This window comes from Leopardus geoffroyi, chromosome D1 (assembly GCF_018350155.1).
Source record: "Leopardus geoffroyi isolate Oge1 chromosome D1, O.geoffroyi_Oge1_pat1.0, whole genome shotgun sequence".
In the NCBI taxonomy this organism is placed as follows: Eukaryota; Metazoa; Chordata; class Mammalia; order Carnivora; family Felidae; genus Leopardus; species Leopardus geoffroyi.
Window position 1 is genome coordinate 51,114,278 of NC_059329.1, and position 23,160 is coordinate 51,137,437.

Here is a 23,160-nt window from a genome sequence, read left to right on the forward strand (position 1 = left end):
TTCTTTTTTTCCTGTTTAAACTTAAGAAAGATGAGGGAAAAAATGATGTACTCCTTTAAGTGTTACATCTTTTGCAAAGGCAGGTTGTAAAGAAAACTCACAGAATGCTAATAGCTACTATCTGTTGAAGCAGAGAATTGTAAGTGTTCTATAATTCTATTTGGATCTCCTAGATGTAATTATGTAACTAAGCTATGATCATGACAAGTACAAATTTTATTGAAAGGAAACATTAAAAAATCTATATTTATTTCTTTAAGGTTTTGTTGTATGAGATGATCTACTTAACTACTTCATTAAAATAGCTGGATCTGTTCTTTTAAGAGAAAAAAATGTTAGTGCGTCTTTTTCTATTAACCATGTCTGTAGCTTAAAATAGTTTCCTGTGACCATGATACCCACTGGTCCAGCATTCATATATTCTCATTATAGATGTGAAATGGAATAGTACACACTTATTGATCCACTTAATAGTTGAGATATTAAGTTCATACTATGCCCTTGCCTAGTATTAGCCCCCAAAGATACAGAGCTGAAAAGATAAAACCTCTGTTCTCAAGAAAGTCCAAAGGCCAAAGGGATAAATACAAGACAAATATGATACCTATTATGTGGTGTGATGAGTTCAATATAAGTAGATATGGTAAATCTGACTTGAGTTTAGGCAGGCCTTCTATATTTATTGAAGTTAACTACATCTTTAAGCGTGAGGAGCAATGGTAAAGATCAAGTGAGTTGGTAGGTTGGGTGAAATTCACACAGTGGAAAGGGTATAAGCAAGTGTGATACAGTGTGGCCTCTTCTGAGATCCATGAAATGGACAGAACACCCAAAAAGTGGAAAGACATTGTCAAGACCTTGTGAACCATTTTAAGGAGTTACAACTTTCTTTTAACAGAAATGAGAATAACTGAATGTTTTTAATTGAAAAAGTTGCAGGTCTAGTTATTCAAAATGCTTCAAATTAATCTGTGAGATCCAATTTTTATACACATCCAAAATTTTCCCATGAATTTCATACCTACTCTAACAGCAGTGCATCTAGCAAATATGGGGTCAGATGTTCATCTGTGGATACATCAATGAAATGCCAACATTTAGCTAAAAAGATCATATTCCAGCCTCATAAAATTTGTTTCCTAAAATGGAAATGTATACACTCCCTAATCATCTTTTTATACTGTAAACTTCCTGAAGGCACGAATTGTATTTGACACTTTTTTTGTCCCTAAAATTACCACATTGCTTTGAACATGGTGATTAATATATATTTTAATGTACGAATGACTAAGAAAACATGAAATACAAGAATAATTTAGAAATCTATATATGAGGTGCTTGGGTAGCTTAGTCAGTTAGGTGTCCAACTTCGGCTCAGGTATGATCTCATGGTTGGGTCAGTGAGCTCAACCCCCGCATCAGGCTTTGTGCTCACATCTCAGAGCCTGGAGCCTGCTTCGGATTCTGTGTTTCTTCTCTCCTTGCCCATCCCCCACTCATGCTCTGTCTCTCTCTGTGTCACAAGAGTAAATAAATGTTAAAAAAAATTTTTTAAAGAAATCCATAGGAAGCTAGTTTCAGAAATTTGATGTTATCCTATATTCTGTTTTATATTCATTGGAAAGCTCTCCCTTCTGTTAGCACAGAATTTGTTTTTGTCACATGGTTTATCAATGTTGCTAATGAGGTGTTAATTAGCTGCCAATTCTTGTGCAATTTAGAAGGAAAAGGCAGAGAAGGACTGTTCAAAGGAATATGCCTCAGTGATCTTGCCTATTTTTATATGTCTCTGGTACTGTAGCACAGGAATGTTATACATGAAGTTATCACAGGATCACTGACTATGGCTGTGAATAGATTATGACTTCATTAAACATTACTAGTGTAGTGTCTTAGAAGTATTCTTTCTCTTTTATAAAGGCAAGATTTTAGTGAAGGAGGTCCTAGGTTAGCATAGCATCACATAATATAATGGGGAAAATATACACATTCCCAGGGAGCCTGGGTGGCTCAGTCTGTTAAGCGTCTGACTGGCTGAGGTCATGATCTCATGGTTGGTGGGTTCAAGCCCCTCATCAGGCTCTGTGCTGACACCTTGGAACCTGGAACCTGCTTTGGATTCTATGTCCCCCTCTCTCTCTGCCCCTCCTCCATTCTCTCTACCTCTCTCTCAAAAGTAAATAAATATTAACAAAATTTAAATTAAAAAATATACACATTCCCGTACACATCATGGGACTCACAGTCATGGTTTTGAATCTTAGTTTTGTTATTTACTAAATGTGTAGTGTTAATGTAGCTGCTTCACATTTTTAAATTTCATCTGTAAAATGGGAATAATACTTGCTTCTGAGGGTTTAGTTGATAAAATGGAGATAACATAGGTAAAGCATCAGCTGAGTCCTTGCATATGGAAGATTCGTAAAGATATTGTTTTATTTTCTTCCTTTCTTTCCTATAATGATGACTCATATTGTATTTTCCTGAATCATTCACTCAATTCCATGATTTATCCTAAGCTTGATTTGTGTTTTTCTCATGGTTAGTCCCTCAAAGTTTAGGGTATATCTGCATATTCTCAGATTCTTTTTGGAAATCTTGTGGTCCTAATTTATCTAATTTCTTTCATGAAGCTCTGCCTTCTAAAGGTGTTCATTTTTTGAGATTAAACCATGTGTCACACAAGTCATCTCTTTAATGCATAATCTTTGTAATTTGATGATTTACTACAGTCTTAGGTAAATTTTATTTTATTATTATTATTTTTAATGTTTGTATTTATTTTTGAGACAAAGAGAGACAGAGCGTGATCAGAGGAGGGGCAGAGAGAGAGGGAGACGCAGAATCTGAAGCAATCTCCAGGCTCTGAGCTGTCAGCAGAGAGCCCGACGCGGGGCTCAAACTCAAGGACTGTGAGATCATGACCTGAGGTGAAGTTGGACGCTTAACCGACTGAGCCACCCAGGCGCCCTCTCTTTGGTCAATTTTAAATTCTTGGGGTGAGAAACCAATTTGATTAGCACTCTCTTTTTCCCAGATTGCTGGGTAGCTTTACATTGCTTAAAGATTGGTGATTATTTATTTAGAGTACTCATTGAATTTAAAGTAGACTGAAGCAGAGATCGTAAAGCTTGCAAAATACCCCACTTGTCACTCCATATTTCTAAGCCCCTTTTATTGTGATGGGCATGTTTGGCTGTTTTGGCCAATGAACTAAGGATTGAGTTGTGTGTCACTTCTGGTTCCCTTAGTCACCCCATGGAGTAGAGACTCCATTCTCATTCCCCCATCTGTCCTGACCCTCAGTGGGCATTCCCTGTGAACCAAGCTGAGGTATTTACTATGTTAAAACACTGGGATTTGTGTCTACGTTGTTACTTTCTCATAACTTTGTCTATCTAAATACTTTATTAACATACCTTCCTCCCAGGAAAAAAAAAATGCCATTTCTGACAAATGTTTTGGAGTAAAACAAAGAAACAAAAAAAACTATGTCCAAAACTATGTCCAAAAATAATCTTGATGCTAATAGAAAGTGAGAGGATTTTTTTTCTGCTTTAAATCTTTAGACGAGTTTTAGTATTTACTCTAATATTTCTGCCACTCAACTCATTATGACAATCATTTGAGATATTTCTTTATTTTTTATGCTTATTTATTTTTGAGAGAGAGAGAAAGAGAACACAAGAGGGAGAGGGCCAGAGAGAGATGGAAACACAATCTGAAGCAGGGTCCAGGCTCTAAGCTGTCAACACAGAGCCTGATGTGGGGCTTGAACTCACGAGCCGTGAGATCCTGACCTGACTTAACCAACTGAGCCACACAGGTGCCCCTGAGATATTTCTTTTTTTTTTTTTTTTTTTTTTTTAATTTTTTTTTTCAACGTTTATTTATTTTTAGGACAGAGAGAGACAGAGCATGAACGAGGGAGGGGCAGAGAGAGAGGGAGACACAGAATCGGAAACAGGCTCCAGGCTCTGAGCCATCAGCCCAGAGCCCGACGCGGGGCTCGAACTCACGGACCGCGAGATCGTGACCTGGCTGAAGTCTGACGCCCAACCGACTGCGCCACCCAGGCGCCCCGAGATATTTCTTAAACTATGTATCTGGATCTCATGCCAGATCTAAATAATAAAAATTCCAGGGAGACACTAGAAATTATCATTTTCAAAAGCACCTTTGGTTAATTTTATAGTAAGGAAAGTTTGAAAACTCCACTGAGTTGTGGAGATTGAGGGTTGAGATTTGATGAATGAGTTACTAAAAAAAAAAGTGGGGTGCCAGGATGGCTCGGTCGGTTGAGCTTCTGACTTTGGCTCAGGTCATGATCTCACGGTCTGTGAGTTCGAGCCCTGCCTTGGGCTCTGTGCTGACAGCTCAGAGCCTGGAGCCTGCTTCAGATTCTGTGTCTCCCTCTCTCTCTGACCCTCCCCCATCCATGCTCTGTCTCTCTCTGTCTCAAAAATAAAATAAAACATTAAAAAAAATTTTTTTAAACGTACTTTGTGCAATCAGTCTATACAGACAGTGCTAATTGTGGTATAAAAGGTCAGTAAAAGGAGACACTTTGCAAACAAATTCTGAAAACTTTGGTATGAAAAATATTGTGACACCACATTACAAGCAAATAATTATTGTTTGAAAGTTTAAAATGCACTTTCACATATATTCCCCCATTTCGTACTGTTTCTCTATGGTTAAATAATATTGTTATCTTCAGTCTATACATAGGGAAGCCTAGGCTTTGATACACTGTGTTTTGCTTCATGTTCACACAGGTGAAAGGCTTTTCTAATAATGTCTGTTTTATTAGAAACCTAAAGATAAACAGGCTTTGAGATGATTTTAAAAAAGGTAGGATATTGGGAACAAATTTACTCTAGTGTAAAAATATTGTATCTTACGATCTTAAAAGTCCTATTCTTTTCTCAGGGTTGGGCATTGTCTTTGTCCTGATTAGGGCTAAGGATTCTTCAGGTGATGTTTGAGAATTGGTAACAAACTGATAGCAGTTTATAGAGTGGAGAAGAATGTGAACTCTAGAGACAGACTCAGTTCAATTTCTGGTTCCATCTCTTAGCTGCTCTATGGCTTTTGGTGTTTTTTATTTTTAATTTTTTAATTTTTTTTTAATTTTTGAGACAGAATGCAAGCAGGGGAGGGGCAGAGAGAGAGGGAGACACAGAATCAGAAGCAGGCTCCAGGCTCTGAACGGTTAGTACAGAACCCGACGCGGGGCTTGAACTTAACGAATCTCAAGATCATGACCTGAGTGGAAGTCAGACACTTAACCAACTGAGCCACTCAGGCGCCTCTAGGGGGATAATAAATGCCAAGCACTCAGAAGGGTAACTAATGTGTGCTAAATATTCATTAAGTGTTGGTTCTTTCATAGTTGGAGACAATAGCAGGTTCTATCAAAAACTTTTTTTTTCCATGCAATTTTCTTTTTTTTCTAGTTTTGAGATATAATTAACATACACCATTGTGTAAGTTTAAGGTGTACTAGGTAATGATTTCATACATGTTTATGTTGTGAAATGTTTACCACAATAAGGTTAGTTAATACATCCTTTATCTCAGATAACTACCATTTTGTTTTTGTTATGGTGAGAACATTAAAGCTCTCCTGTCAGAGCAACTTTTAACTATACATTATTGTTAATTATAGTCACCATGCTGTATATTAGATACCTAGCACTTATTCATTTTACAACTGAAAATGTGTGCCCTTTGTCTAGCAATGGAAACAAGAGACCCAGTTATTTTACTACATTAATATCATCCCTAATGCCTTGTGCATAACAAGTGACTGAAGTCTGATGAATCACAACAAATCATGAAGGGTACATAGTGTTCAAATTCTAGTCTGCATTGAAATCACCTGGAGGCTTTGCTACAGCACACATTGCTGGGGTTCCACCCTCAGAATTTCTGATTCTGTAAATATGAGTGAGGCTGATTCTGCTGGTTTGGGACTGAACTTTGGAGTGGAATGGACAATCAAATCACGTTATGGAAGGCCTTGGAAAAGTTTAGGGAATCTGGGCTTTCTAGTGAGGTGTTAGGTAATGACAGAAGACAAGGATATTGAACACTATAATTGTTCGATATTTTCTGAAAGAGTAAAGATTCGTTTAATGATATTTTCCGAGCTTCAGTGTTATATTTTACCATCTCAGATAATTGTTATACTAATCTGTCATCTTTTTAGGATTATATATCACTACTGTGTGATTTGGTATCTCCCCATCCTTAGGACAATGATTCCTAAGTTTTAGAATAAAAATCACCTGAGTTGTTAAATGCAGATTCCTAGACCTTGCTGTCACATCTGACTCAATTGGTCTGGTAGAGAGCCCGGAACTCTATACTTTTTCTAGTGCATGCACTTTGATTTGATTCAGGTGATTTGTGAACAACACATGAGAAATACCACAGGTTTTTGTTCAAATTCCAGTTGCTATTGAAGCAAAGCTGTTGCATTTTTTCATTTTTAAAATACAATTTTTATTTTTAGGTGACCTTTCAGTCCAACTTGTCACATTTCATTAAAATCTGCTTGGTCTACTTCTTTTTCCAATTCCAGCATTTGGTATAAGGCATTTATAGAAAAGTGACTTGAAAGCAATTTAACCAGAAGCTCAGCCAAATTAATTTAGGGAGAGTTTAGTAAACAGCCTTTGCTTTCTGTACTTAAGTGATCAATTTCAACACCTGCTTTTCCTTCCAGATGGAGTTAATTAACATTAAAATTATTGCCTATAGCAGAGACTTTTTTTTTTGATAATTCACAGCCCTCCAGCTGCAATCCAGATTCCTACATTTCTAAAAATTAAAACAACAAGGATCATGTTTACGAGAAGCTAATTTATCATTGAACTATTTCAAGATATGGACATAAATAAGGCTTTGGAAGAAAAGAACTAGCATATATAAAGTGGATACGATATGCACGCATATCCACATGTTAGATCTGGCATGATCCACACAGCTATTTCATGAGCAGTTTTATTCTACCACCCATTTGACATATAAAGAAGTTGAAGATTAGAAAAGTTTTGTAACTTTTTTGGATGTTCCACAATGAGTACAGTTTATAGAGTGGAGAAGAATGTGAATTCTAGAGACAGACTCGGTTCAATTTCTGGTTCCATCCCTTAGCTGCTCTGTGGCTTTTGGTGTTGTTTTTTATTTTTAATTTTTTTAATGTTTTTTTTTTTTTTTTTAATTATTGAGACAGAGTGCAAGCAGGGGAGGGGCAGAGAGAGAGAGAGAGAGGGAGACACAGAATCAGAAGCTATTTCAGCTGTGGCAGAATATAAACCTCTATTTAATAAAGACCATGTTCTTTCCACTATGCTGGTGTTGGTTTGCAAACCAGGCCCAGACATGAACAGCAAGAAAAGACCAAAGAAAGAGGCAGGCCACTGCAGACTGTTAGGAGGCCGTGTTTTTTTGTTTGTTTGTTTTAATTTATTTTTGAGAGAGATAGAGACAGAGGGTGAACAGGGAGGGGCAGAGAGAGAGACAGAGACAGAGACACGAATCTCAAGCAGGCTCCAGGCTCTGAATCGTCAGCACAGAGCCCAACACGGGGCTCGAACTCACAAACCGGGATATCATGACCTGAGCTGAAGTTGGATGCTTAACCGACTGAGCCACCCATGTGCCCCAGGAGACAGGTTTAATAAGCAAGAGAACTTATATATGAGGCTTGTCTTGGGTGGCCACAAGACAAGTGGATATCTCCATCCACCTGACAGAATCTTAAAATGTTTATTTAGAGACATTAATGAGGTTAAGTCATGTATACCTTCCAGATGGTCTCAGCATTACTTCCTCAGGGCTGAGTCTTTAAAACGACTCCAGCTTTGGGAACAGTGGGTGCAACATACATTCCAAGGACAGGCGAGGAGGTGAGGAGCCTCCTATTTCTGGTTCCAGCTCGCAGATCGATCAGTGGTCATATCTTCTCCATGACTTCCTCCAGCAACTGGTTTTGACTTAGACTGAAGTAAATTTTAAAAAGAAATTCCTGGGAAGTGTGAGTAAAGTATTTGCTTTGGGGTAGTTTATACTGAGATTAATGTTACCTTTTAAATATCACAAATTATGCACACATACATATGCATATAAAATGCATGTGAAGCTCCAGTGTAGTGTGGTAACACTTAAATAGTCCGTAATTATAGTTCATGACGTGCACTGAGAACTCATTGTGTGGCAGACAGTGGGCTAGGGATTGAGAGATCAAAGACAGGAGAAAAGCAGTAAGATTATTGCAATAGAATTCACGTGCAATAATGAGATATATAGAAGATACTTTAAGGTCAAAAAGAAAGGAGAATCCAGTGAGAAAATGGTCATTTTAGGGATAAGTGGTTGCCCTTGATACTTCTTGTTAAGTCTTTTCATAATCCTTATTTTAATAATATCTTTAACTCTTTCTGGAAGGTTGTTTTCCAAGTTTGAGAAAGTCAGTCATTCAGGTTTTTTTCTTCCACTGCATCTCATGGTAATAATCTTACTCATTTAAGTGTTACAACCCAAGAAGTATAAAAAGATAAAGACCTGAATGACTAATACTGATAGGAAGTTGTCTATCATCGTCTTCTCATGACAGGTCCCAGGCTTGCCTTACAGAAAGTAGTAGCTTCTTTCGGTAAAGAATTGTTTGGTGATTGAAACTATTGGAGGATATAATTAAAATGCTATTCTAAGGGAGACATATGATTGATATAGGGAGATATGCAGATATGTGAATACACACACACAAATACACATATACACACAGTCACTTCTCATGATTAGCTGTAGTTTTGTGCTATAGTTACCACAAATATTAAACTAGCAAACAGTAAATGAATGCTCCTAGGAAAAATACAGGGTTCTGTTCTGTGAGCCTCCGGTCACACATCTTTGTCAACTGATTAATATATAACCTTGTAGTATGCATGAAGACACCATATATATTGTTGATTTGTTAACACTGAACTCACAGTCAACACCACTGTAACTCATGCCTGAACAAAGCTTATATAACTTATCTATTTTCTCCATTAGGCACATCACAGCCTTGGCAGCACTTTTGCACTACACTCGGGGGTCATTTTAAACAGTGAAATCACCAGTAAAAAGCACAAAAATGAGAAAAACATGGCACTAAATAGACCATGAAAAGGACACACTTGTTTCCAGAGTGAGTGCTGAAGCAAAGCAGAAACTGCCTTGTTGGACCTCCACTGGGAACAGACTCACCAGGTAACTCAAAATTCTCACCACACTGAGCATGTCTACAAATGATTGAAAGTCCCACATATGTTTAATTGGGGATTACACGTATATTTTAGTACACACATTTGTAAACACAGAATCCACGAGGAATGAGGATAGACACATTTTTCTTTATTTTTTTAATTTTTTTTTCAACGTTTATTTATTTTTTGGGACAGAGAGAGACAGAGCATGAATGGGGGAGGGGCAGAGAGAGAGGGAGACACAGAATCGGAAACAGGCTCCAGGCTCTGAGCCATCAGCCCAGAGCCCGACGCGGGGCTCCAACTCACGGACCGCGAGATCGTGACCTGGCTGAAGTCGGACGCTTAACCGACTGCGCCACCCAGGCGCCCCTAGACACATTTTTCTATACTTATCACTTAAAATTTTTTAAAATATAGTGATAGCCTCAGTGAGAGCAATATATACCCCCAACACACACACTAGAGAATATTTTATTTTCTCTTTTAGGCATATTTCATTCAGAAAGAATTGGCTTATAGGAGCTCAATCCCCAATTGTATTTACAGTGAGTAAGAGAGTGCTCTGATATAGTCAAGGATATTGCTCAAACTCACTGGCTCTGGCTGACAATCCCATTTGAGCTTTTTAACACTTACCAACTCTCTAAGGCATTCTATAACTTAAAGAGGGAAGAGTTAAGTAACTCTTGGCTGGTATAATGTAGAGTTTGTTTTTTTTTAATTTTTTTTTTATTTTATTATGTTATTTTTAGAAAGAGAGCATGGAAGGAGGGCAGAGGGCCAGAGGGGGAGCAAGATAATCATTTTTATTTTTTTAATGTTTATTTTTGACAGAGAGACAGAACATGAGCGGGGGAGGGGCAGAGAGAGAGGGAGACACATAATCCGCAGCAGGCTGCAGGCTCTGAGCTGTCAGCACAGAGCCCCACCAGGGGCTCGAACTCACAGGCCGCAAGATCATGACCTGAGCCAGTCAGGCGCTCAACTGACTGAGCCACCCAGGCACCCCGGTGAGCAAGATAATCTTAAACAGGCTCCACACTCAGTTCAGAGATGGATGCAGGCTCAATCCCATGACCTTGGGATCAAGGCCTGAGCCCAAATCAAGAGTTAGATGTTCAACCAACTCAGCCACCCAGGAACCCCTGGAATTTTGTTTTGTGGAATTTGACTTGTGTCTTAACTCCTAATCTGCTCTCAGTATCAAAGTATTAAAAACTATAAAGCAAAGGAAGACAGTTCAATCAACGTAGAGGGTATTTGGGTTTTTGTTGTTGTTTTAATCAAAACTTTAAGGAAATAGACTAGGATTATTCAGTGCCCACTCTATCACTTACTGAGCTATTACTGTGTAACAAAGCATCCCCAACCTCAGTGACTGAAAGCACTAACTGCTTATTCTTTTTTTTTTTTTTTTTTAATTTTTTTTTTCAACGTTTATTTATTTTTGGGACAGAGAGAGACACAGCATGAATGGGGGAGGGGCAGAGAGAGAGGGAGACACAGAATCGGAAACAGGCTCCAGGCTCTGAGCCATCAGCCCAGAGCCCGACGCGGGGCTCGAACTCACAGACCGCGAGATCGTGACCTGGCTGAAGTCGGACGCTTAACCGACTGCGCCACCCAGGCGCCCCACTAACTGCTTATTCTTACGCACATGTCTTCCCATTGGTCGGGGGTTCCTCCGGGCTCTGGGCACCTCTGCTTCAGGGTGAGGTAGCTGAAGCTGCTCTGCCTCCAGATGCAGGTCAAGGGTCAGAAGAAGTGGCTCTGCCCCACAACACTCTCATGTTCGGGGAATCCAGGGACAGGAGAGAGGTACAAAAGGAAAAGCAGAAATACCCAAAGCCTCTTAAGGACTAGGCTTGGTTGGATTTGTCACACTATCACTTCTATTCTCATTCTACAGGCCAAAGTAAGTCACAGGGCACAACCCAAATTTAAGCAGTAAGGAACTATACTCTTCCTCTTGAGTAGGGGCTATTAGGAAATTACATGGCAAAGGGTGTGGCTACAGGGAGGGAGAAGGCATTGGAGCCATTAATTCAATCTACTACACCTGCTATATGTTTGGCACTAAGCTTATACTGCTTAATAGGCCTTAATAGATGTGATGCATTTTTCCTCCCTCCCCCACCTCTTTGTCTCTCCCTCTCTGGTAATTATGTTTATTACCCAATAATATAATGAGGATACTGAGGATTAGAGGGTCAAATTTAAATCCCTCAAAGTTTCTCAATAAGTGAGAGAGCCAGCTTTCATAGAAAGGATCACAGGGCTTTAGACTTGAGCTCTTTTTGTTTTTAAGGTTTTTTTTTAATGTTTTATTTTTGAGAGAAAGGAACAGAGCATGAGTGGGGAAGGGGCAGGGAGAGAGAGGGAGGGATACCCGAAATAAGAAGCAGGCTCCAGGCTGTCAGCACAGCGGCAGATGTGGGTCTTGAACCCATGAACCACGAGATCATGACCTAAACTGACTTCCCACGCTTAACTGACTGAGCCACCCATGTGTCCCTAGATTTGAGCTCTTAAAGCGCAGCACTATTTTGTTGAAAGAGATGCCTAGTACCCACTAGGACCAGAAATCAATGCCACATTTGCCTTTCTTCCAAGCTCATGGTTATCACACCATAACACATGTATTATATAAAAGAGAAACCTTCATGGAAAAAGCTTACATGCTAACACAACAGATTTCTTCCTCTCTTTCTCTCATAACCTATACCTAATGTGCCAGAATATCTTCACCTTTCTAATATACTTAAAATACGTCAACAATCAGTTGCTTCTCATCATTTCCATGCTACTACCATGGTCCAAGCCACCACCTTCTTTCTTGAGTATGACTGCGGTAACTAACTTCCTAACACCTTTCCCTGCTTACACTCTGCCTAAAACCCAGATATATGGTCAAGATAGCAGCCAGAGTATTACTTTTAATAAGAACTAATTTTTGCTCCGAGCACCTAGGTGGCTCAGTTGGTTGAGTGTCTGACTTCAGCTCAGGTCATGATATCACCAGTTATGAGTTCCAGCCCTGCATCAGGCTCTGTGCTGACAGCTCAGAGCCAGGAGCCTGCTTCGAATTCTCTCTCCCTGTCTCTCTGCCCTCCCCCTCATGCTTGCGCTATCTTGCTCTCTCTGAATCTCAAAAATAAATAAACATTAATAAAACACTAGTTTTTGCTCAACACCCTATAATGGGTACTTAGAGTACTTAGAGTAAAATCCAGTTTCCTTTCAATAGCTTGCAAGGCCCTCTTAACCAGATCTATTCACCTCTCCATCCCTCATTTGCCTCCATTCCTCTCATACTACTTTCTCCATCATTCCCTCTACTTCAGCCACACTGGTTGCCCTGTTGTTTCTCCAAAAAGTCAGGCAGGGGCCAATCTGAAAACTTAAGGTTGCACGAGAATTCTCTGGATCAATCTTCACAGAAATAGGTTTCTAGTTAGCTCCCTTATCTCTTTAAGTTGTTTGCTTAAATGTCAATGAACCTACCTTGAACACCCAATTTAAAATCGCAAACTGCCTCCTGCCCTGCTCTGCATCAGCTTCCGTCCTGCTATCCCCAATCCCTTTACCCTGCCATACTTTTTTCTTTTCTGCCTAACACTTTTAATCTTATATTATGGAATACAACTGCCTATTATGATTATTGTTTACTGTCTATCACCCAATGTTAGAATATAAACTCAGGAAGCCAGCTTTAGTCTATGTTGTTCACTGTTGTATCCTAATAACCAAGAAGTGTCTCTGGAACATAGCAGGCAATCAATAAACATTTGTTGAAACAATGAATGAACTGCCCACTGAGGCAGAGTTTCCATAGTGTACAAACTTTGGAAAAAGACCAACGTGATTGTGTAATGAATGCAAGATCTACATTCGTTACCTTTGTGACTTTGAGCAAATTAAAGTTTAAGAGCCTCAGTTTTCTCTGAAATGATGAGCAGACTGTTAAGGTCTCATGATACAACCCTTATTTTTGACAGTTTCATGGTTAATTGGAATTCCAACCTGTGGCCTCTGGAGTGCAGCCAATAACTGAGAATTTACAAAAAGAGGGACAATGCATAGTTTCTGACCACATGGATTTCAACTACATTTTCTGCATTCATTTTTCTTAAAATGGAGAACTGCCGTTTATAATGAGCCTTCCTCCTCCTTCCTCCACCTGTAGCCAGTTATTCTTTCTCAGTGCAAGTGTGTGACACACTTACTTCAGTAATTGCTAGTAGTCACTGGAGGTGGTAGAGAAAGATGGGTGGGTAAGTTGACTTTTAGTCTGTTTCACTGCTGCCATTCCTCGATTGGCCTCATAGGTGGGGAGGGGAGAGCAAGAGCATCATACACTCTCTGTACCACAAAGTGGCTTCAAAACAGAATTTTACTTGTTCACAGTTCTAGGGCCAAGACGTGTGAGATCAAGGTGTTGGCAGGGTTGTGCTTTTGTTTTATTTTTATTTCTGTTTTTATTTGAGGCCTGTCTGCTTGTAGATGGCTTTCTTCTCCCTGTGTCTTCAGATGATCTTCTGTGTGCGCTCATGTTTGTCTCTGAGTTTATTCTTCCTATAAGAACACCAGTCATAAAGGATCAGGGCCAAGTCTAATGATCTCATTTCATTTTAATTACCTTTGTAAAGGCTCTTTCTACAGGTACAGTCATATTCTGAGGTACTGGGGTTAGGATTTTATATGGATTTTGGGAAGACACATGGGGCCCATAACTGGGAGTCATGAATGAAGAGCACAAGAAATCTATTATTTATGTTTGTCAGAGATGCCTTCTTAACATTTTTTTTTCCTTTGGCTCTGACAAGTGGAACCATATTTCGACTATAAAGGTAAACTTACTAGGATGATCTAGCCATTCAAAATGAAAAATAGCCACATGGAGTAAAAGTAGGTGTATAGGTATGTGGTCTGGGGTCAGTGTTCAGTGTTCACTAAAAACTAAAATGCACTACTTCAAGGTCTATCACACACAACCATTTTCAAAAATTCAAAAATGAATAAATAACAATTCTAACTGTGAAGTAATAGCAAGAATTCTTATCGCTAGCCTCTTCTGTCACAAATCTGTCACAAGTATAATAGTTTCTGGGCAACTTCGTGGCTCAGTTGGTTAAGCCTCTAACTCCTGATATTACCTCAGGTTTTGATCTCAAGGTCGTGGGATCAAGCCCCGAGTTGGGCTCTGTGCTGAGCATCAGGCTTGCTTGAGATTCCCTCTCTCCCTCTCTATCTGCCCCCCTTCCACTCGTGCACTTTCTCTCCCTCAAAATAAATAAAAATTTTAGAAAAGCAAATATAATTAGTTGTCTTCTGCATAATCTGTTTCCCAGTTTGAGTTTTATCTCATATTGCCAAAATCAGTAAAATTAGTATTTCTTTGAATACCTAAGTGTGTTTGCAATTGAGTCTGTTCTCTTGTTTTTACCAGTATTACATATTGGTTAGGTAATGATCAAATAGTGAAACTATTGCAGGAAGCCCGTAAACTCCCTTCCAGACTGACACCAGATCTTTATCTGGAACAATACTTTCTAGATTCATCTTTCAACTCATTTTCCAAGGATTGTAAAGCTTGGCCTTATGATTCTATCTGGGTAATTCCAATCTATTATTCTTCCTAATTTAGTTGAATTCCCTAATCTACCAGCAAAAGTTAGGTCCCAGGAATCTTGCTGTTACTTAGCATTTTTTAAAATGCATAATTAAAAGTCAAATAATTGTCTTTATTCTTTTAAAATTATGAGATTTCCTATTTACTATCACTTTTAGATATCTACTTTATATTTACAATATATTTTTAATATATACTGTAAATATTAAAAATAATTACTCTGAGTCTCCTGTTTCATCATTTGGGGCTGAGAGCTCTGCAGGTGTTTTAAATTTTTTTTAACGTTTTTTAAATTTATTTTTTAGACAGAGAGAGACAGAGCATGAACAGGGGAGGGTCAGAGAGAGGGAGACACAGAATCTGAATCAGGGTCCAGGCTCTGAGCTGTCAGCACAGAGCCCAACGCAGGGCTCGAACTCACGGACCGCGAGATCATGACCTGAGCCAAAGTTGGCCGCTTAACTGACTGAGCCACCCAGGCGCCCCTATAGGGTGATTTTAAATCACATAGTTTATTCTGAAGCAATGGGCTCTAATTATTCAGTCCCAGTAATTCTCTATATTTCATTTGTCTGTCATGTGTTAAGATTGATATTCCTGAGTTGGAATACTCAGTGTGTTTTTCGGGGACTCAGAAAATTGTGGCCTGGGGCCAAATTCTTGCCAGCTGGCTGATTTTGTCAATAAAGTTTAATTGCACAGACATACCTATTCTTTTACATACAGAGTTGAGTAGTTGAGAAAGAGACTGCATACCCCTGAAGCCTAAAATATTTATTGTCTCTTTAGATAAGAAGTTTGTCAATCGCCATGTTATGTATATTTTATTTTTTAAAGCTGCAATGAATATGACCATCTCTATTTATTTTAATTCCAGTCTGGTAAACATTAGGTGTTATATTCATTTCAGGTGTACAATATACAAATTCAGCAATTCTATACATTACTCAGTACTCATGAAGACAAGTGTACTCTTAATTCCCTTTACCTGTTTCACCCATCTCCCCAGGAACCTCCCCTCTGGTAACCATCAGTTTGTTTGAGTCTGTTTCTTGGTTTTTGACTTTTTTCCTTTGTTCATTTGCTTGAGTGAAATCATCTGGTATTTGTCCTTCTCTGATTTCTTTCATTTAGCATTATACTCTTTACATCCACCCATGTTGATGCAAATGGCAAGATTTCATTTTTTTTTTTCAACGTTTATTTATTTTTGGGACAGAGAGAGACAGAGCATGAACGGGGGAGGGGCAGAGAGAGAGGGAGACACAGAATCGGAAACAGGCTCCAGGCTCTGAGCCGTCAGCCCAGAGCCCGACGCGGGGCTCGAACTCACGGACCGCGAGATCGTGACCTGGCTGAAGTCGGACGCTTAACCAACTGTGCCACCCAGGCGCCCCTAGATTTCATTTTTTTTAATGGCTGAGTAATATTTTGTTTTGTTGCATATGCACACACACACACACACACACACACACACACACATCTTCTTTATCCATTCATCTAGTAATGAACACTTAGGCTGCATATCTTGAATGTTGTAAATAATGCTACTATAAACATAGGGGTGCATACCTTCTTTAATTAGTCTTTTTTTGTTCTTTGGATAATACCCAGTAGTGGAATTATTGGTAATTCTATTTTTCATTTTTCGAGGTACCTACATACTGTCTTCTACAGTGACTGTACCAGTTTGCATTCCCACCAACAGTGCATGAGGATTCCTTTTTCTCCACATCCTCACATCTCTTGTTTCTTCCATTTCTTTTTTTAACCATTCTGACAGGTGTGAGGTGATATCTCATTGTAGTTTCAGTTTGCATTTCTCTCATGATAAGTGGTATTGAACATCTTTTCATGTGTCTGTTGGCCATCTGAATGTCTTATTTGATAAATGTCTTTTCAAGTCTTCTGCCCATTTGTTTTTAATTGGTTTATTTGGGGGTTTTTTTTGGTGTTGACTTGGATAAGTTCTTTATAAATTTTGTATGCTAACCTTTTATCAGATACGTTCTTTGCAAACATTTTCTCCAGTTAAGTAGGCTATCTTTTAGTTTTATTGATTGTTTCCTTTGCTGTGCAGAAGCTTTTTATTTTGATGTAGACCCAAAAGTTTATTTTTGCTTTTGTTTTCCTTTCTTCAGGAGATATACCTAGATAAATGTTGCCACTGGCCATGTCAGAGAAATTACTGACTGCTTTCTTCTAGGATGATTTTAGGTCTAACATTTTGGTCTCTACTCCATTTTGACTTTATTTTTGGATATGATGTAAGAAAGTGGTCCATTTTCTTTCTTGCTTTCTTCCTTTCTTTCTTTCTCTCTCTCTTTTTTTTTTTTTTTTTTTTTTTTTTTTGGCATGTAGCTGTCCCATTTTCCCAAAGCCATTATCAAAGGGACTATCTGGACTGTCTTTTTCCCATTGTGTCTTCTTGCCTTCTTTGTCAAAGATTAATTGACCATATAGGTGTGGGTTTATTTTTGGGCTTTCTATTCTGTTCTGTTGATCTATGCATCTATTTTTGTGCAAGTACTATACTGTTTTAACTACTACAGTTTTGCAGTATATCTTGAAATCTGGGAATGTGATACCTTCACTTTTGTTGTTCTTTCTCAAGATTGCTTACACTATTTTTGATCTTTTGTGGTTGCATATAAATTTTACATTTGTTGTTGTAGTTCTTTGAAAAATGTTATATTTTGATATGGATTGCATTAAATGTGTGCATTTTTTTGGGTATAGACATTTTAACAGTATTGTTTTACAACACATTCACATGGAATGTCGTTCCATTTGTTTGTGTTATCTTCAATTTCTTTCATCCATGTTTTATAGTCTCCACAGAACGAACCTTTCACCAATTTGGTTAAGTTTATTCCTAGATATTTTATTATTTTTTTGACCAGCACTATTTTTATCATAACTGCTTGGGCAATAATTCAGCATAGATGCTAACTGAAATTGTTTTTATCCTTAATGCTTTCTAACCTAGCTGATACCTTAAAAAAATTTATACTGAATTTACTTCCTTGCCATAAATGAAGATTAGTTTGTACAAATTTGCCTATCTATGGAAAGTCTATTGTCATTATATTATTAAAATGCATTCTGTCTAAATACTGTATTTTTTCAGTAGCTGTGTTAATGTATACTTAATAATATGGTTTATAATTTTACTATGAAATAATCAGACTTTGTATTTTTTGCTTTTATATTTTATTTAATATTTTTTTAATTCTTTCAGTGTCAATTTTGTTTGGAGATGGGCGCTGAGATGTAAACTTACTGGTAAGTGATACCACGTTTCTTAATGTGATGCATTTTTAAAAAGTAGATATTCTGACACCCTGATCCTTAAAGCTAGAAACCAAACCTATGATTTAGGGGTATTGTAGTATTGTATTCTCCACCTGCAGATAAAGTTCCTAGAGAAATATTTTTTGTTTATCCCTCACTAAATGATATGATGGGTGAAACAGTTCCATCTGCAAAGTGGCAAAAGATAATGGAATTAAATGATTTGGAGAACACTTAATGTTTGTGTTGTCATGAAAACACAGGGTTCATATGAATAAAGAAAAACCAGGGTCCAGATGAATAAAGAAAAAAAAGGAAAAATGGAAAAACTAACCTGAGAGGAACTATACAGTGCTAACTTGTATAAACAATGCAATTTGCTTAGATTTTCTATTTTTTAAAGGTTTTAGCACTCCATGAAAAATATGGAATGTCTATGAAATTCTTTCGTCTCATAACATAAAATGCTTAGAAATATGGAAATGAATGATTCATTCTTGTTCCAGAATTTGAATGGGATGAAGTATTTAGTTTCTTTGATGTATCAAAGTAATAAAATCCTGTCAGAAAATGTTAGGTTTCCTAATATTGAAGCATGCACATTTAATAATCAAGTTTACAAGAACTTATTAATTTTATCTGAGAGCTAATTTCAAACTAAGTATTTTTGGGAAGTTTATTTAATAATTTTAATGGCAGTTGATATTTTCTGTTGCTATTCACAATGCATCAAAGTTGAAAAAACCACCACTGTGAAGTCACAGGTTTTATCTTAAACCAAGGGAAATCTCGTTTCTTTCCTCCTAATAAATAATTTAGATGTTCTGTGGCTCTATCTATGTCCTTATGAATCTATGTAACTTAGCTGAGAAGCAATACAGCAGGAAGAATTTATTCTTGACTTAAATGTATTATAAATCAGATAGGTTATTCAAGAGGAATTGTTGGTGTTTTCATGTCTCATTACTTCATTGAATAATGCAAGATATCTTGGGAGAGCCAGTGAAAATACAATTACACATAATTTTTAATTATTTTTTAGGAATTGGGATTTATATTAATGTCTATGTAATATTTTTATTTTACACAGACATCTTAACAAAACACTTTTAACCATCTCCTTTGAGAATACAGGAGGGAATATTATTAGAGGAGTTGAAATAGGCTTACTCTATACTACCTTACCAGCCTATTAACATTTTATAATAAAGTTGATTTGTTCCCATAGCATTTCTCTTTTAAGTACTCATTTTGCAAATGAGACAATGCTATTTGATATCACCACAAGCAAATATGATAATGTTGAGCAATTATAGCCTACATTCTAAGAATCAGTTGAGAATATTCTAAAAAAGTTATGTTTTTTTTAAATGGCCCATGAAAACCTGGAAAAAATAGAATGAATAAAAGTAGAAAAGAAATTAAATCAGTAAATAGAAAATATAGAAATTGCAAAGTGAGAGACCAAGTCATTATGTATAAACAAGAGTATTTTTATGTAAACATGCTGTCTACAAAGTGGAAAGTTAGGGCATCTGAAGAGACGTTTGGTTATTTAACATATTTTTAAATTAATTTGATTTTTAAAATGAAGTATAAGAGACTTGTTGAGACATTTTTCTTGAAAATATTTGACATGTGTTACCTTAACTAAGCAGGATCTGATTGACAGTCATATTAGAAAGAACTATGATGTAGAAGATTGCAGAAAAATGCTATAAAGGACCTCTTGAAATTTAATCTGGAAATAACTAGTCATTAACTAGCCTTGTTGGTGAAATTGAACAGCCATTTAGTGGGTCCAAAGAAGCAGCCTTGAGTTTTGATTGTTTAACCTCTCAACTGTCAAAAAAAAAAGTTATTTTCAGTACCAGTATTTCTGTACTTCATTTAACACCAAATTATGAATTTATAAAAACTATGTAAGTGTATATGTTACATCAAGAGAAAAATAATGGCTTATTTGTGGTACTGAGCTGGAAACATGAGAAACTGACTAACATATGATTGAATACACCGTATGGATGAGAGAGTACGTTTAACTTTTATAGGTAAGCAGCTATTTCTCAAGCAGGTATACCATAATGAATTCAAATGTCAAGAATTGTTGTATCAAAGGCTTCTTTCTGGGTCTAAAATTAGTCCTTCTTGCAATTGAAGAATTTCCATCTAGTTTGGATATACTTTCTGATACATAAATCCTGATAAGCAAGAAAACAGTCTCTCTAAAGTAATTTGTTAAAACTTCTCAACCACATAAATGACTAAAATTTGTTTTCTTGATAAGGTCATGTAACAATAAAATGCCCAAAGGATGTATGAATTCACTAAAATAATCAGCACTAATCCAGGTTTACATTTATCATTAGAAATTATGACTGAAGACATAATTTGGCTGTTGATACCATTTTAAATGACTAAAAATTTATCTGTAGGTGACATTTTGTAGATATATAATCTCTTGTGACTATGAGGTCTACAAGAGCAGAAGCGGCTTTAGTTTTGAATCCTGAGAAAACAAAAAGTGCTTGAAATATAACCTACTTTAATAATTTTTTTTAAATAAATCAATTATATGTTTTGAAGGTAAATAGTGTTTTTATTATTACAATTATTATTTGATTATAGAATATATAAAAAACATCATCCTTGGTTTTGGTAAAGAAATAGTATTACATATATTTAAGGGCAAAAACTCTGGATCCAGAATTTGGGGATGATGATCCGGCTCATCCAAAGTATATGATCTCATGCCTCTCTATGTCATACTTTCATTGTCTCAGAGTATTGAATGAGCTGGTAATGTGCTTAGAGATGTCCCTATCATACAGCAAACATTACATGGTTATTAATCATTATTATTGTTTTCATAGTTGCTGCTGTTGGAAATCAGACATGCCTTAAAGCTTAATGCGTTCATATTATAGTAGGAGAGACAGGTATAAACAAAACTAATTATAATATAAAGTATGATATATTCCAGAAGCTATAAATAGAAAGATTATAATAGGGCACTTAATAAGTGAGAATTTGGAATGGTTTCACAAATGAGGTAGGTCTTTAGCCTGGGCCTAGATGATTTTCTTGTGTATATTTTAGCATCAGAAACCAGCAAGGACAGTGTTCTGGGAAGATGAACAGTGGAAAATATTTAAATTCAAGAGGCCTGATAAATCAACAAAACAGCATTAGCATTATATGGCTTTTAAATAGCTATTAATTACTAAAAATCCTATTTTAAAAATCCTTTTCATGCCATTTTGTTTTCCTAGCATTTACTCTTTAATTTGTTTGTTTGTTTTTTTTTTTTTTTTAATTTATTTTTTTTCAACATTTATTTTTGGGACAGAGAGAGACAGAGCATGAACGGGGTAGGGGCAGAGAGAGAGGGAGACACAGAATCGGAAACAGGCTCCAGGCTCTGAGCCATCAGCCCAGAGCCCGACGCGGGGCTCGAACTCCCGGACCGCGAGATCATGACCTGGCTGAAGTCGGACGCTTAACCGACTGCGCCACCCAGGCGCCCCTTTAATTTGGTTTTCAAAGACATTCAATGTCAAGGTCCATCCACGTCTCCAACCTTACCTTCAATATTGGAAGGAGAATACTTCCAATATTCTCCACCTATAAGTCCAATTTCATTTTATGCTGCAGCCATTTTTTCCTCTTTTCCTGAATATTCTATAGATTTGTACATTTTCTCTCTACCTTGAAGGCTGTTATTCTTACTCCTGCACGGGACAAACTCTAAACTTCTATAAAACTCCTTGTTCAAATGTTAGTTCTTTTATAAAGCTTTCCCTGATATTTTATGTCATTTTCAAGTTTGGCAGATAGAAACCAAGTGCAGATGTGCACACCCCACAACACAGTCTGATAGATTACATTATCAATTTATTTCATCAAGAAAAGAGAATATTTTTAGAAGCAAGTTTGACCACCCAGAACTGGAACAGATGCAGCCTAGTTCAGTGTGTAGTCCCTTGGCCTCCAAATCCCAGCATGGGCTGCCATGCATCTGGTGGTGATACTGGCTGATGTGAGAAGCTAAATTTCTTCCTGGGCCATGATTCTTGCATTATTGGTGTTTTCATTACTATCCGTAAAGAGTTACACATATAATTTACATGCTTCCATTTAAGGGAAATATTGATTCCACATTCTGAACTAATTTCAGAACTAAAAGTGAAGGGGTTTCATCAACTAGGGGAAAGTAGGATTATGGTTCTGAGTAGTACTTGTATGGAGAGTTCCAGTTTTACAGAAATCTTATGTATCTCTACACAATATTAGACCTTTCATCTTCTAGATCCCATTGCATTTTCTTTATTTTAAGCCAGAATCCATGCTGGGGACTGCATGGATTAAAGTAGATAAAATGCAGCTTTGTCTTCATGGAGATCATAATACAGTAGGTAATACAGATTGATAGCTCAGCTAACTTGAATGATAATCTCTGTCATCATAGAGGCAAGTACTGAGTGCTGTGAAAGTGTGTAAATGGGAATGAGAAGTACCTTGGAGAAGGTGACACTTGAGGTATCAATATGGCTTAACTAGGTGAAGAGATTGAAGAGAGCATTTCAGTCAGTGGAACTCCATGTTAAAGTTTCCTTCACCAGAGTATAATACATCCAGAGAGCTGCATGTAACTCGGCATTCTCATCTCTAAGAAGCCTCAATGGTGGAGTGCATATGTATGCTTTAGGGTCCAATTCATAGTACCTCCTACTTCAGCAAACATTTTATGATTAATTATTTACTGTGCTTATATCCATGTGCTCAGCGTTACATCTAAAAAAATGAATAGCTTGATTCACTGAAAATATTTGACTTAAACATGTAGGTATCTTATGTGTGTGTGTATGTGTGAGGGGCGTGGTTAGGTAGGTAGCTAGATAGACATACAGACATTTAAATATCTTCTAAACCTTCAGGTCATTAAGTATAATTTAGCCATGCAGTCATATT

At 37.2% G+C, this 23,160-nt stretch overlaps 1 protein-coding gene across 4 annotated transcripts in view; it reads left to right on the forward strand.

Moving 5' to 3' along the window:
* The window catches only part of TENM4 (teneurin transmembrane protein 4), a 2,911,279-nt gene that overhangs the window by 366,978 nt on the left and 2,521,141 nt on the right, over positions 1 to 23,160 (forward strand). For all 4 annotated transcript variants that reach the window (XM_045483835.1, XM_045483839.1, XM_045483838.1 and 1 more), the window contains exons 2-3: positions 9,067 to 9,264; positions 18,137 to 18,180. The gene's annotated coding sequence lies outside the window, so the exon portion shown is untranslated. The remainder of the gene's footprint in view (positions 1 to 9,066; positions 9,265 to 18,136; positions 18,181 to 23,160) is intronic.